At 40.9% G+C, this 12233-nt stretch overlaps 1 protein-coding gene across 2 annotated transcripts in view; it reads left to right on the top strand.

Moving 5' to 3' along the window:
- Nucleotides 1-12233, top strand: part of LOC121897062 (zinc finger protein 469) — a 198433-nt gene that overhangs the window by 32399 nt on the left and 153801 nt on the right. For both annotated transcript variants that reach the window (XM_042411329.1, XM_042411328.1), the window contains exons 2-3: nt 176-313; nt 2465-2532. The gene's annotated coding sequence lies outside the window, so the exon portion shown is untranslated. The remainder of the gene's footprint in view (nt 1-175; nt 314-2464; nt 2533-12233) is intronic.

The raw sequence follows: 12233 nt of genomic DNA, 5'->3' as shown, positions 1-12233 counted from the left end.
AAATTCCCGCTTTCTACAATATTTGCACATTGCAATTAGGGTATGGTTAAGAGAAGAGTGTTGTTATGGCAAATAAACTATTAAGGTATGGTCAAGGTTAAGCAGCTAAAACACTTGGTGAAGGTTAGTGAAAGACTGTGGTTACTGTTAACAAAAATGTGAATGTTCATTGCAGGTTTATGATAGGACGCAAACTCTGATCTCCTGCGTTAAATTCATCCATCCACCACTCGGACCTCAACACCCTTACTTCCTGCCTCGCTACATAAAGGGCACTCTACCTCCTGCATTGGCACTGGACGTAATTTGTGAGGTATGCATGTGATTTCTAGGGATACTGTAACTGCAGTCCTTACTTTCACTTAGCCATAGCAGGAAAGATGGACGCTGACCTAAATAAGAGTTACATTCCAGACCTATCCAGTCCTAGTATCTCATCTCCCAAGCAGATGCAGGTTTTTACATTAAGACAGGAATTTGGAAAGAGTGCTGACAGTTTAGATTATAAGTATAGGAAAGGTGAAAAATGTGGAAGAGACAAAGAATCAGAGAGAATGAGTGCAAGAGAGATGTTGTCTGGCTGTGGATGTGTGCATATGTCCATATGTGTGTATTTAATTTTTCGGTGCTATGAGGATTCCATTACCTTTAAGCAGAGAGAGCATTATGTTGCTTATGAACACCATGTGTCGGTCTTCCTTGTGTACATGGGAAACGTTTATTAGATCTTGCCTGCTGAAAATGAAGACTGCACCACATGTAGGTCTGCCATTGTTTGAAATTGACCAAAACTGAGTCTGCCAGCGTTTCTGTTCACCAGCATGTGAAGGTTCACTCCTGCTGTGAGGCAGTGTATAGATACTATGTCTGATGCAAACTTTACCCACACACTGCTGGATGTTTTCAGTTTTGTGAGGTGGATTATTGTTTTTTATTAAGAGCAGATGCATTTGCTGGGATTGGGTTTGGCCCAGCTTCAAGGTGGCTTCAAATGGGATCTGCTTGATTTTGGACACAAAGCAGTATGTTTCACATGAGGTTAGCACCTTCAGTTAACCCAACCTCATAATGGGTTATTTTATGCCCCTTTAGGCCAAATAAATAGTACTGTACTGTATGAGATGGCAGAGAAAAACAGGGCAGTGAAAATATTCAACCTTGTCCTCATGTCTTAAACAACGCAGATTAACTCTGACATTTATAAAGAAATATGGATCAATAGGTCAATAATTATCTCAGGAGAGTGATGACTGGTTACGCCTTTATTATAGAGCAAGAGAGATGTAGATTTAAACAAAGCTGCAGTATGGCTTTGTGGATGATTTATATTTAACCCATTCAAAATAATTACTTGCTTCATCCCAGCAGCAGGTAAACCTCTTATGTATACGTGAAAAGTGATAAGTCTTGGAAACCCACCCCATAATTTGAGCACGTAAGTCATCTTAAGTGCACCATAAGCCTCTGTCCCTCACCACATTCCTGTGCCACCCAGACTCCAAATTACTGTAAACTAAACCAAAGCCACACCATGGCAACGGAAGGGTGTCAATTTGGACAGGAAAGAATTTATTTGAACGTGACTAGAGTTTCTCTGGCTCAGCTCCCTGGTGGGGATGTGGAGAGGGTCTGTCTCTGGTTACTCTGTCCCTTGACGTATATGCCACATGCACCCCAAACAATAAGCGATTCATCCATCTCTCTGTCTGTCTACGGCAACAGCCAGGGGAGGCCGCTAGGAATGAAAAACACTTCAACCCTCTTCTAAATGAGAATACACATATAGTTGTACATTGCGTGCACACATAAAACATCTACAATCAAGATGACTGTGCAATCTACAATAAATAGAAGTGTTATACACATGGAATAACAGAGAGATGCAAATTTTGTATTAAAATGAGTGTAATCCAGAAAAAGTCATCAACTCGGAGCACTTCACGAATGATTTAGAAAGAAAACTGAGTCTTTATCCTGTTGTGTGAGTGTAATCTTATATCTAATGATATGCTGATCTAATCTGCCAGATCTGCTGGTATCGTGACCAATACTGAGCCTGTTAACCAAACTGGATATCAGCCCAATGAGACCAATTCACATCAAACACTATTTTTTTCATCAATTACATTAAGTGCACAGTTTCTGCTATCAGTTACATTCATGCCACTTAGTTTTTATCACCACAGTAATCCCTGGCCTCAAGTTACCTTAGATTAAAATGATCCCAATGAGTTCCACCCAATGAGCTTTACAGATTTTAAAGTTTGTGAAAAACAAAGCACTGGCATTGGATCAGTAATCAGTATTGGTACATGCCCTGCGTTGAGGTATTGGAATTGGTAGAGAAAAAGTTAGATCTGTACATTTATATATGAGTAATACCTTCACTCTCCACCTGAATACCTGATATGACCTTAGCTGACTGATTCTTATCAGTCTCATATTTCTGTGTCTCTGCTCTCAGAAATATTTGGGAGGCCCTGCGATGGAGCTGTGACCCAAAATGTCATGCCCTTCAAACGAGCAAAGCAGGTACGTTTGTTATTTCTGTTCCACAGCCTACTAGCATGACACACATACATGCACCGTGAAGTTGTTTTTTTACTTAGGTAGCATAGAGAAGTAATTGATTCACAGCATCTTGTATGGACACATACTGTAGGTTCTGTGGACGCCACGGCAGCTGGCTCAGGCCACACTTCAGAATAATATTCCTATAGTGGGGTGATGTGTGTGAACCCTACAGGACAGTCCCCCCTTTTTCTCTTTTTCTTCCCTCCCCCAGTTCCTCTTCCCCAGCCCAGTCCAGAGAGCGGAGGTGATGATGGGCCCCATAGTTCCCCAGTAGGCCTCTCTTACTGGTCTCACTCTGAATGGGTGTCTGTTCCCTGACATCTCCATCTCTCATCACCACCCCATCAATCCCGTGCCTCTGTGACCATCCCCGCAGAGACAGGGCTCCACTTTGTCCCAAAACCCACCCCACTTCCCCACTAGTCCCCCTGCCTCATAGCCCCCCACTGTGCATGGGGCGTGACAGCTACCTGACAGCATAGGCCCCTAAATGACAGAAATCTTAACCAAAGCCTCCCTCTATCCCCCAATGCTTTAAAACACCAATGCCCCCTACCCATGAGGAAAACATCCCCCCAACATATCCAAATACCACGTGTCTGTCCATGAGTGAGAGACCATCCCCACTCTGTATATCCATAATGGAGGCCCTCTACCTTGCTTTCATCCACATCAAGGTCCCCTGACCCAGTAAACGCCTGCAGGATCAAGGCCTCCTTAGGGAATAGAGGTGGATGTTATCATAGCATTCCAGCCCATGTGAAAGTATGCCAATTAGCATAGCTGGAGAATGTTGTTTTGCTAGTCTCTCTCACCAAGACCCCTTCCAAATGGCAGGCAGGGCCCATGTGGCTGGCTTCTAGCTGTCACTGGAGGTGCTATTGATGCTGAAAATTGATATTTTCTGTTGTAGCCGCTCCTGAATTTATTACACAATATAGAAGAAATATGAATGTACACATTACACAGTAGGTGGCATATGACCAATCCTTTCAAATATGACTGGTATGCCTCAGCAACAAGTTGCTATTCTTACACTTCTGCAATAACTTTTCCCAGTGTTCCTTGGCTCTGTGGTGTTGGTGAACACACTCTAAGTTAAGCAGTGTGGCGATGATCCCACAGTGTGTGTGTGAGTGTATGTGTATGTATTCACTTTTCACATATTCCAGCGCTCACTTGTACATTCCAGACAGGTTTATTGGGTGTTTGCACTGTAGAGTAAACATGAACTAGGATGCCTGTTTGTATATTTTTCCTGCTGTCTCCTTTGGGAAAAGCAGGTAGATGAGACAAGAAGTGATTTTTTTTAGACAATCTATGGCTTATAGGCCAGACACCCTGCTAAAATTAGGACACATCCATAGTAATTTTTTTTTATTGAGTGGTTCAAAGGACCGGTGATAATGCAGGGAAATATGGCCAACCTTAATTTACAAAAACAAACATTCAGTTACATTTGGCAGTGTGGTCAGATATTGCAGTCCTTTACCTATATTGGTAATTAGTACTGATCACAATTATTTTGGCTGTAGTGTGTGGCTGTGTTAATTTTGGCACCTTAATTTTGATTTAGTTTTAGTCTAATTCATAGGAAAATGCATAGTCATTTTAATTTTAGTCTCATTTTTGTCATGAATTTTAATTTTTTATGCCTTCTAAGCATTTTTGAGGCTACAGCTGCCACCATCTTTGTTGTGTGCAGTTACCATGGCCACAGGTGTTGTTCTCGTCTATCTTGAGGTCAGTGGAAAGGGCACTGTTTCCTTTTTCACACACACTGCCCATGTCACTCAGCTCTGCAGACTGACTCTCCTCAGTAAATCCAGTTGTCATTTTTAAACTCTGGCTGTTTGAACAGGACTGCTGTCTCTCTGCTGCTTCTTCCCACCTAGCATTATCACAGCCATCTGTGCTCTCCACTGCAGAGCAGCTGATCATTCATATGATATATGATATATAATGTTACATTAACATACCTTTATAAATGTCACTGTGCTGGCCTGCATGTTTGAATTGCTTGTCTCAGCTGTTTTTTTGACACTTCTTAATTCTCAGTGGACCGAAGATGAATTTAGTCCATAAATCAATCGTCAGATAATAATACTGAGAGAGACATAACATTACTGAAAGCAAGATGTTTCTTGTTAATGGTAGTCCAACAGGTCATGCAGCCAAATCAACTTCTGAACAAGAGATATTTTAGGATATTGAGGTTACTGTTTTACTAACCAACAGCAACAGTGTGATACCACAGATGCATGTAGGTCATTGAATAAGACTTTGCATTTAAACTTTTGATGTAAGAGCCAACATTTTTTGGTGGAGTCTGCTGAGATTTAAATGAAGAGGAGCAGACAGTGAAGTTCACAATGTGCACTAGAACTCTACTCAACCACATGCCCTAACCTCAAACAATGTGCTGTAATTCAAAAGCATTGTTTCAGACACGAGGCACACTCTTAACGCTGGCTCCGAATCCAAACTGACCACGATACCAAATGCCTTTAGCTCCCTCAGAGATACAGTACATGCCTCCGTCCAATTCCAGCACAAACTCTTCCTACACCAAATAACCACTTGAGTACATTTGCAGTATACTTTGACTCTGACGAGAACCTCTCCTCTCCCACACTTTCCATTGAATGCTCCTCCTGTAGGCGGAATAAAATCCGGCATTCCCGTCTCGTAGGGATTTAATGTGTTATTGTAGACAAACCTTCTCATGAATTTAATTTCTTGGCAGAACGGGTTGTAACTAAAAAGGAACCTCCACTTTTAGTGTTGTGTTTTATGTTTCAGTGCCTGACAAACAGTTCTGACTTGGCAGGACTAAGTCATTATGTCCAGTAGCCAGGAGGGGGCTGGAAGGGGTTAGAGGGGAATGTCAGGTAAATGGGTGTTTGCCATGATTGAGTTGAATAGCGGTCTCCATCGCCAGAGAGTGCCTTAAAACACACCACTGCTGCAGTGCTATGGTGTGTCATATGACGTGCGTCAAGTGCCGTCCCTTGCACCAATAGAAAGCGTTGCGCTGTAGCGCGTCAATATAGTAGTTGGATGTAACTCTAGTTCTATGAGTAAAGTGCAAGACAACGAAATGGCATGGGTGAGTTGACTATTGTAGTTGTCTATTTTTGATTAATAACTTGAAAAAATAATATGATATAGGCAGTGAAATCCTTAAAACTACAGTGAAAAGCAAGCAACAAACTAATAAATAATATCTGTAGTTGGGCCAACACTGTATTGAAGTACAACAACAGCTTTTTCTCTGGAAAAAGGCTGGAAATAGGACAGTGCTGTTGGGCCACATGTTGATGCGCGCCGGCACACGCCTAGCTGCCACCAGTGTGGGGGTTGTACGTTGAAAATAATAGGGCTGGTGTGTTTTGGCCTGTAGTCCAACAAGAATGTGATACCACTGCTCTGCTCTCTATAAATCAATGGACTAGCTGGTTTGGACCACAAGAGAGCATTTTGTGAGTCCATAGCCTGGTGATTTGTTTTTAAGTAGTGCTACGTTTAAGTATTTTCTAACGAGAGCTCAGACTTCTATTTCTACTACTCAGTTATATAACTACCACTACTATTAATGATAATAATTTTACATGTGTAAGCTCCCATATCTGTCAGGGAAATCTTAGTGTCATATGCATCTGGATTTTCATTCACTCTGCCCCCGAATCACTAGGGACGTGTGGTTTAACGTTGTGTAGGTTCCTGGCTCTCTAGTTCTGCTGGCAGAGGGATATATGATAGGATAGGTTTTGGTGTGGCTGATATTGGTGTTTGTGTTTCTGTCCTGACTGCTGTGATGTTTTTTGTTCCTGCAGAAGTGTGATTTGGCCTAGGGCTGTCATGACTACTGGTTTCAAGAGGGATGTCGGTTTGGATTACAGCATGATCTTGATTTAGGATCCTGATGCTTCCTGCAGATTGACTGTACACATAAACAGCTCATCATATGACTGAATATCTATCTGACCCTGTGAACTCTATGATTGAAAATGCTATGTATCAACCGTGGATTACTTTAGATATTTGTTTTGACTTGCATGTCTTGCCAATTTAGGATCTGCTTAAACATGATAACCATGACAGTGAAGGATATACAATATGTTGACATTGTCAACTGAATTCCTTTTGAATGAAAGAGGCTCAAATAAATGAGCTTTTTAGCGCAGTTTTTAAAAAAATATGCTGTAAAAACATCAAATTTCATATGTTATTTGAATCTTCATGAACTATTTTTTCCCTCTGTGGCTTGGATTCATAATCATGATCATCATCTACAGTACAAGCAGGTGATATTTTCATTTAACTTTTAGTCAGGACTGTAGCCCGTAGAGTGATTGTTTAATGGGCTTTAATAATGTCAAATAATGTCAAAACATCACCGGCCTGTGGGAGAAATACGTCTGATAACCTGCAGCAAAGCCTAGACTGAATAAGCTTTGTGAAAACTTCTTCAGCCTTTTTAGTCCTGAGGGTGAATAATAAGGCTTCTTATCATAATTAATATGGATTATGTGGCAAAAACAAAGTTATAATAGGGTACTTCTGCCAAAATAATAGCCTGAAGTTGTTACTTTGCAGTTATAATGGGTTTCTTTTCTTCTTATTGATTGGCAACCCTGAGTCTACATATTTAGAGCTGTGCTCTCAATGTGTTTACAATTAGGTCTGTAAACCTTAAAGAAATACTTGCATGTTAGCTGTGCAATGAAGCAGTGTTAAAGACTTTTGGGTCACTACTAGGGCTTGGAACCAGTGTTCTTTATGCAGGTGGGACTGCAGTACACCAGCGTCTGATACCCAGATGGATAATAATTCAGAAAAAGGCTGGACTTGTACCTAATTAGAAACAGAAATAACAATATGTCATGCTGGTTTCAACAAATTAGGGGACTGGGATCATCCAGTTATGTCTCAGTCCAGCTGATAGGCCATATCTTTAGGATCACTTGAAGAGGATTGGATTTTTCTCATGGCTCCCGTTCAGGTCAACACTCATCACATGCACTTGGGACAGTGATTTATCAGGGACAAAACTGAAACCCAACCCTCTAAGTGAGTTTTACAGTGAAGACAGCATTTCAGGTTGTGCACATAACTGTAATCCCTTACGTAAAAGTTTGGCTCATAGATTTTATCCTAATGACACTACCAGTGTTTTTCGTTGTTCCTTTTGTAACGTTTAGTTTCTAAACCTGTTGCCGTGGCGGCACTTTGTTTTTCTTGGCTATGTGTGAGTGTAAGACTGCCTGGTTTTGTGTCTGTGCCAGTGTATTTGTGTGCAAATGACAGAGATAGATGGATAGAAACAAAACAAAAGAGAATCTGTGTGTGCCAGAAAGAAAATGTGGAGTTAATCACAAGACTTGCTCATTGAGATACAGTCTGCTTTTCATTGCCCCTCAAAAACCTCCCCCCATAATCACTGCTCTGTCTTCATATAAACCTGTGACTAAAACCAACCATCACAAGGGTGTCTGGGTTTACAGGACACATGACAGCCAAACTTCAGCTCGATGACTCAAAGCCAGAACCATTCATTTATTTCCTTTAAATCCGTTAAACTCCTCCATCGACTCATTTTCAGTAAATATTCACTTTCCTGAAGTGTGGTCTGAAGTTGTGAAACACATTGATAATCTCGTTTTGAAACCAGGTCAGACTTCTGATTTTAAGTCTGGCCTTTGTTTGACATTTGGGAGCACCTGCAGTACCATGAAATTGGAGTGACATCCATGAAATCATTTGGAACTGAAAGAAATCACTCAGTGAAAAGTGGTGTATTGAATGCTTTTTTTCAGTAACACTTCATTTGGATAGTTTTAAGTCCACACTCAACTAAATGGTGACAAAAAATGGATGTTCAACAAAGTGTCATTTGCCTTTTTGGTACATCACTACAGACTCAAGTGATCCTCATAAGCTTGTGGGGACAGATTACAGAAAGTGGTTCAACTGTCAATGGCATAGCATACAGTACCATTAGCTCTGGCGGCTTTGCTGCAATTCACTTCTTGTCCATGTTCACTTTTCTAAAAATATGTACTGCCAAGATGAATGTTTTAACAGCAGTGAGACAGCAGCATTTCCCTGCATGGTTTTACATTGAGCAGACTGGTGTCTGTGTTATGATTGTTAGATCGAAGTTATCACATTCTTTTGGGAAGCAATCAGAAATGTCCTGCATTTCTGCTCTCTACCAGTAAAAGCACAGTCAAAAAAAAGATCAATGATTGTGATACTGAGCTGCAGCTCACTGACTCACAGTGGGCTGGCATGTGGAGTGTTCATACCATATCTGAGAAGTTGCATGTCAGGTTGGCTGGATACCTCTTTTATAGGGTGACCAGATGAGAATGGGTGAAATTCAGGACAGGGGAGTTGGAGGTGGGTGTGGTCATGTGGCCACGGTGGGCCTCCAGTACATTACATTTAGTGTCAACGAACAGTAAAAAAAAGTCAAAACTCAATGCTAAAAAATATTGTTTTTCATGAAGTCAACTGTCTGTCATTAGCAGACAGTTGACTTTCATGTCATCAGGATGATTTAATTTCCCTCCGTTAATGTTTTAATTCAACAACGTCGCTGCTATGCATTGTTGTTTATCAATTTGCTGCAATACCGTGCACGGCTAAAAAAAACTACAACAGCCATAATTCATGAAGGCTACGGACAAAACAGTGCCCGTCTGTGGGCAACACCAAAGGGATGCTTCACAACAATCAGTATTTAATGTTTTATTAGGCTAATCAAAAGGTTTAGTCTCAGGTTTAGTCTAATTTTCGGGACAAACAGGACAAGATTCAGGTTTTGGGACAAATGTACGTAATTTGAAACTGTCTCGAATTTTTTGGGACGTCTGATCACCCTCCTCTTTCATATAAACAACACATGGCTCCACTGTCCAAGGCTGCGGTTTAAAGACAATTTGAAATGTTCTATAAAACGTTTGTTGACGAATGAAAGAAGCGAGGCTCTAATCAAGAAACAAAAGACCATGAAAGAGCAGTAAAAAATTATGAATCTCAGAAGTGATGAACAAGCGAACGGCCAAAAAAATAACAACTGCTATCATTCACTCAGCAGTTACGAGTTTGGATGTCTCATGTCAGCACTTCACAAGGGCCTTCTGTGCCAAAAGTGGTCTCATCACTGATCTAAGAAACAAATCAATAACCAAATGAAAAATGTCTTGATGTTTGTGGTCTTCATTGTTCACAACGTAAACATTGTCAAAGAGAACGTTACCTCATTTAACCTCACTTCTTGTTTTTTCCTAACCTCAACCTGACACTGTTTCTAAAGTAAACTCTAACTCTTAGATTAATAGTGAATAACTGTAGAGTAATTTAACACAAATACAACTCAGTAGAAGTTTAAATGATGCATTATAATCAATTAATCATGAATAAATAAAAGGAAGTTGGACACCAAAATTTCCTAAGTTATTATTGTTGCGCAGTTCATCAAAACATTCCCAAAGATCTCTGTAGATAAAAAATACTTTGTTTGCACACGCACACACACACACACACACACACACACACACAAAGATTATGGTCCTTTTCGGGACATTACATAGACTTACATTCATTTCTCTGAGACTTACCCTAACCCTAACCATAACCACTACTTGAACTACTACTACTACTTGAAATTTGTCCCTGAAATTTGTCTCTATTCCATGTATCACTTTATGACAGTTTTATGGCAGATCAGTCCTATATGGTCCTGACTTCATCAGACATCAAAGAGTCGCTGGGGCATGTTGGTTTTCATTCTACCCTCATTACGAAGCCTACTAAAACAGCCAAGAGAATTTCAAGATCAAACTTCTCTCCCCAGTTAAAACAATCATATGTGGAAAAAACTGTGAAAATGAAAGAGGTTAGACTGCAGCACTCTACTCCATGTATTACTGGTCCCACACAAATAAGGGAATGGGCTTCTATTTTGGATCCTCTAAGAGATAATTAAAACTTTCCCGGGGAGTCAGTAGAACGAGATATTTTCTGTTGATTATGGCAGCAAGCTTGCAAAAAGCAAGTAAAGCTAAGAGCTTGTTGACACATATGGTTTATTTCTCTGTGGCCATAGATTGTAAATCACTTAGAATGTCAACCCTTGTCTGGCGCACACGTTACCATTTATTTTTGTTTGCGTGCATGTAACTGCTGCACCTCTTTGTTGCGATACTTATCAGCATGCCGCTGACTCATTCCTCACGGCTGCCTTTGGTTTATGTAAGTGTGAATGGCAGTGATATTGTCAGGGCGTGGGTTGAGAAGCAGAGCAGAGAGAGGACTGGCTGTGTGTGGGTGGATGTGTGGTTGTGATAAAATCCTGAAACCAGGAGCGCAGCACTCGTCCATTTTGGCAGACCTGCAACATTGGAGAGTAGCAGCAGCAGCAGCAGGAGCAGCAGCAGCAGCAGCAGCACAGCCAACCATTATGCCAATCTCTCTTTTTCTCTCTCTCCTGGAAACAGGTCTTTTCCACTCTTTATTAGATCTGATTTATACTTTTTGTAAAGTATTGAACAACGCAGGTTCATGACATTATGCATGCTTTGGCACAGGGTGGATGTAGTGCGAGTACTTAAAGGGGCTAACCAAATAAAAGTGCTGCAAACAGAATGAAGGCAGCAAAAACCTAAAGCTCGTACCGACCTCATGCTTTTATTACCATGCCAGAAAACTGTCTTGAGCCAGCGAGAGACCGTTTCTCATTCAATTACATGTTCCATGTGTGCGTTCCAAGGCTTCATGCACAGGGGCTTCTGAGCAGCCCCAATCTTTCACACACATCCTCATCTCCAACACTCAACTCATTGCCTATCAAAACAGGACTGCACAGTCTGTCTGGCACTTGTGTGTATGTATGTTTTATATGCATGTATGTGTGCACAATGCATATTTCCCACAGTATAAGTTCAGGCATGTGCCATGTTGTTAACCCTCTCTACAGTTCATTGCTGTGCTGTAGGCACTTACCATAGATCTTGTTGAGGTGGAATGTGTACAGGTGTTTGGAGTATACGTCAATCATCAAAACCCTTCTCCAGAGGCAAAAGGGCACGTGAGAGTGCCACATAATAGCAGTGGTTTTGGGTAACCTGGATTCTAGGAGATTCAAGAGTACAAGGAGAAAACACAAGACAATTGCTACTTTTGAGCAAAGCTTTGCTCGCCTTAATTGTTGTCTCTCAACAGTTGTGTAAAGTGCCTCCTCTAATGCCAAAATTCTAACATGGTGTCAGGCTTGTTGCCTTGTAAGAGGTGCTTCTTTGGCTAAATATTTAGTTTGGCCTTGAGTTACTTTGAGTATGTATTGTGTAGCTGTTGACCTGCTGCATAGAGTAAATCTGTTCAGCTCATGAATGGTGTTACTCGACTATTCTTACTGTAGGTGTGTTTATTCATTTTGTGAGTGACTCATAAACACAGCCCTCATACATGACGGACTATGTGTATTGTTATGTTGGCAGCACACATTCTTGTACTCATAGACATTAGGTGCCTTTTATAAAGTATTTTTGGGTATTTGATGCCTTATTATTGAGTCAATACTAAAGAGATGAGAGGAAATGATCACAAGGTTCATGGTCGACCCCTTATTGCAGGATTCTGTAAATTTGAAC

Source organism: Thunnus maccoyii, chromosome 5 (assembly GCF_910596095.1).
Source record: "Thunnus maccoyii chromosome 5, fThuMac1.1, whole genome shotgun sequence".
Taxonomy (NCBI): domain Eukaryota; kingdom Metazoa; phylum Chordata; class Actinopteri; order Scombriformes; family Scombridae; genus Thunnus; species Thunnus maccoyii.
This window is presented reverse-complemented; position numbering and strand designations above follow the sequence as displayed.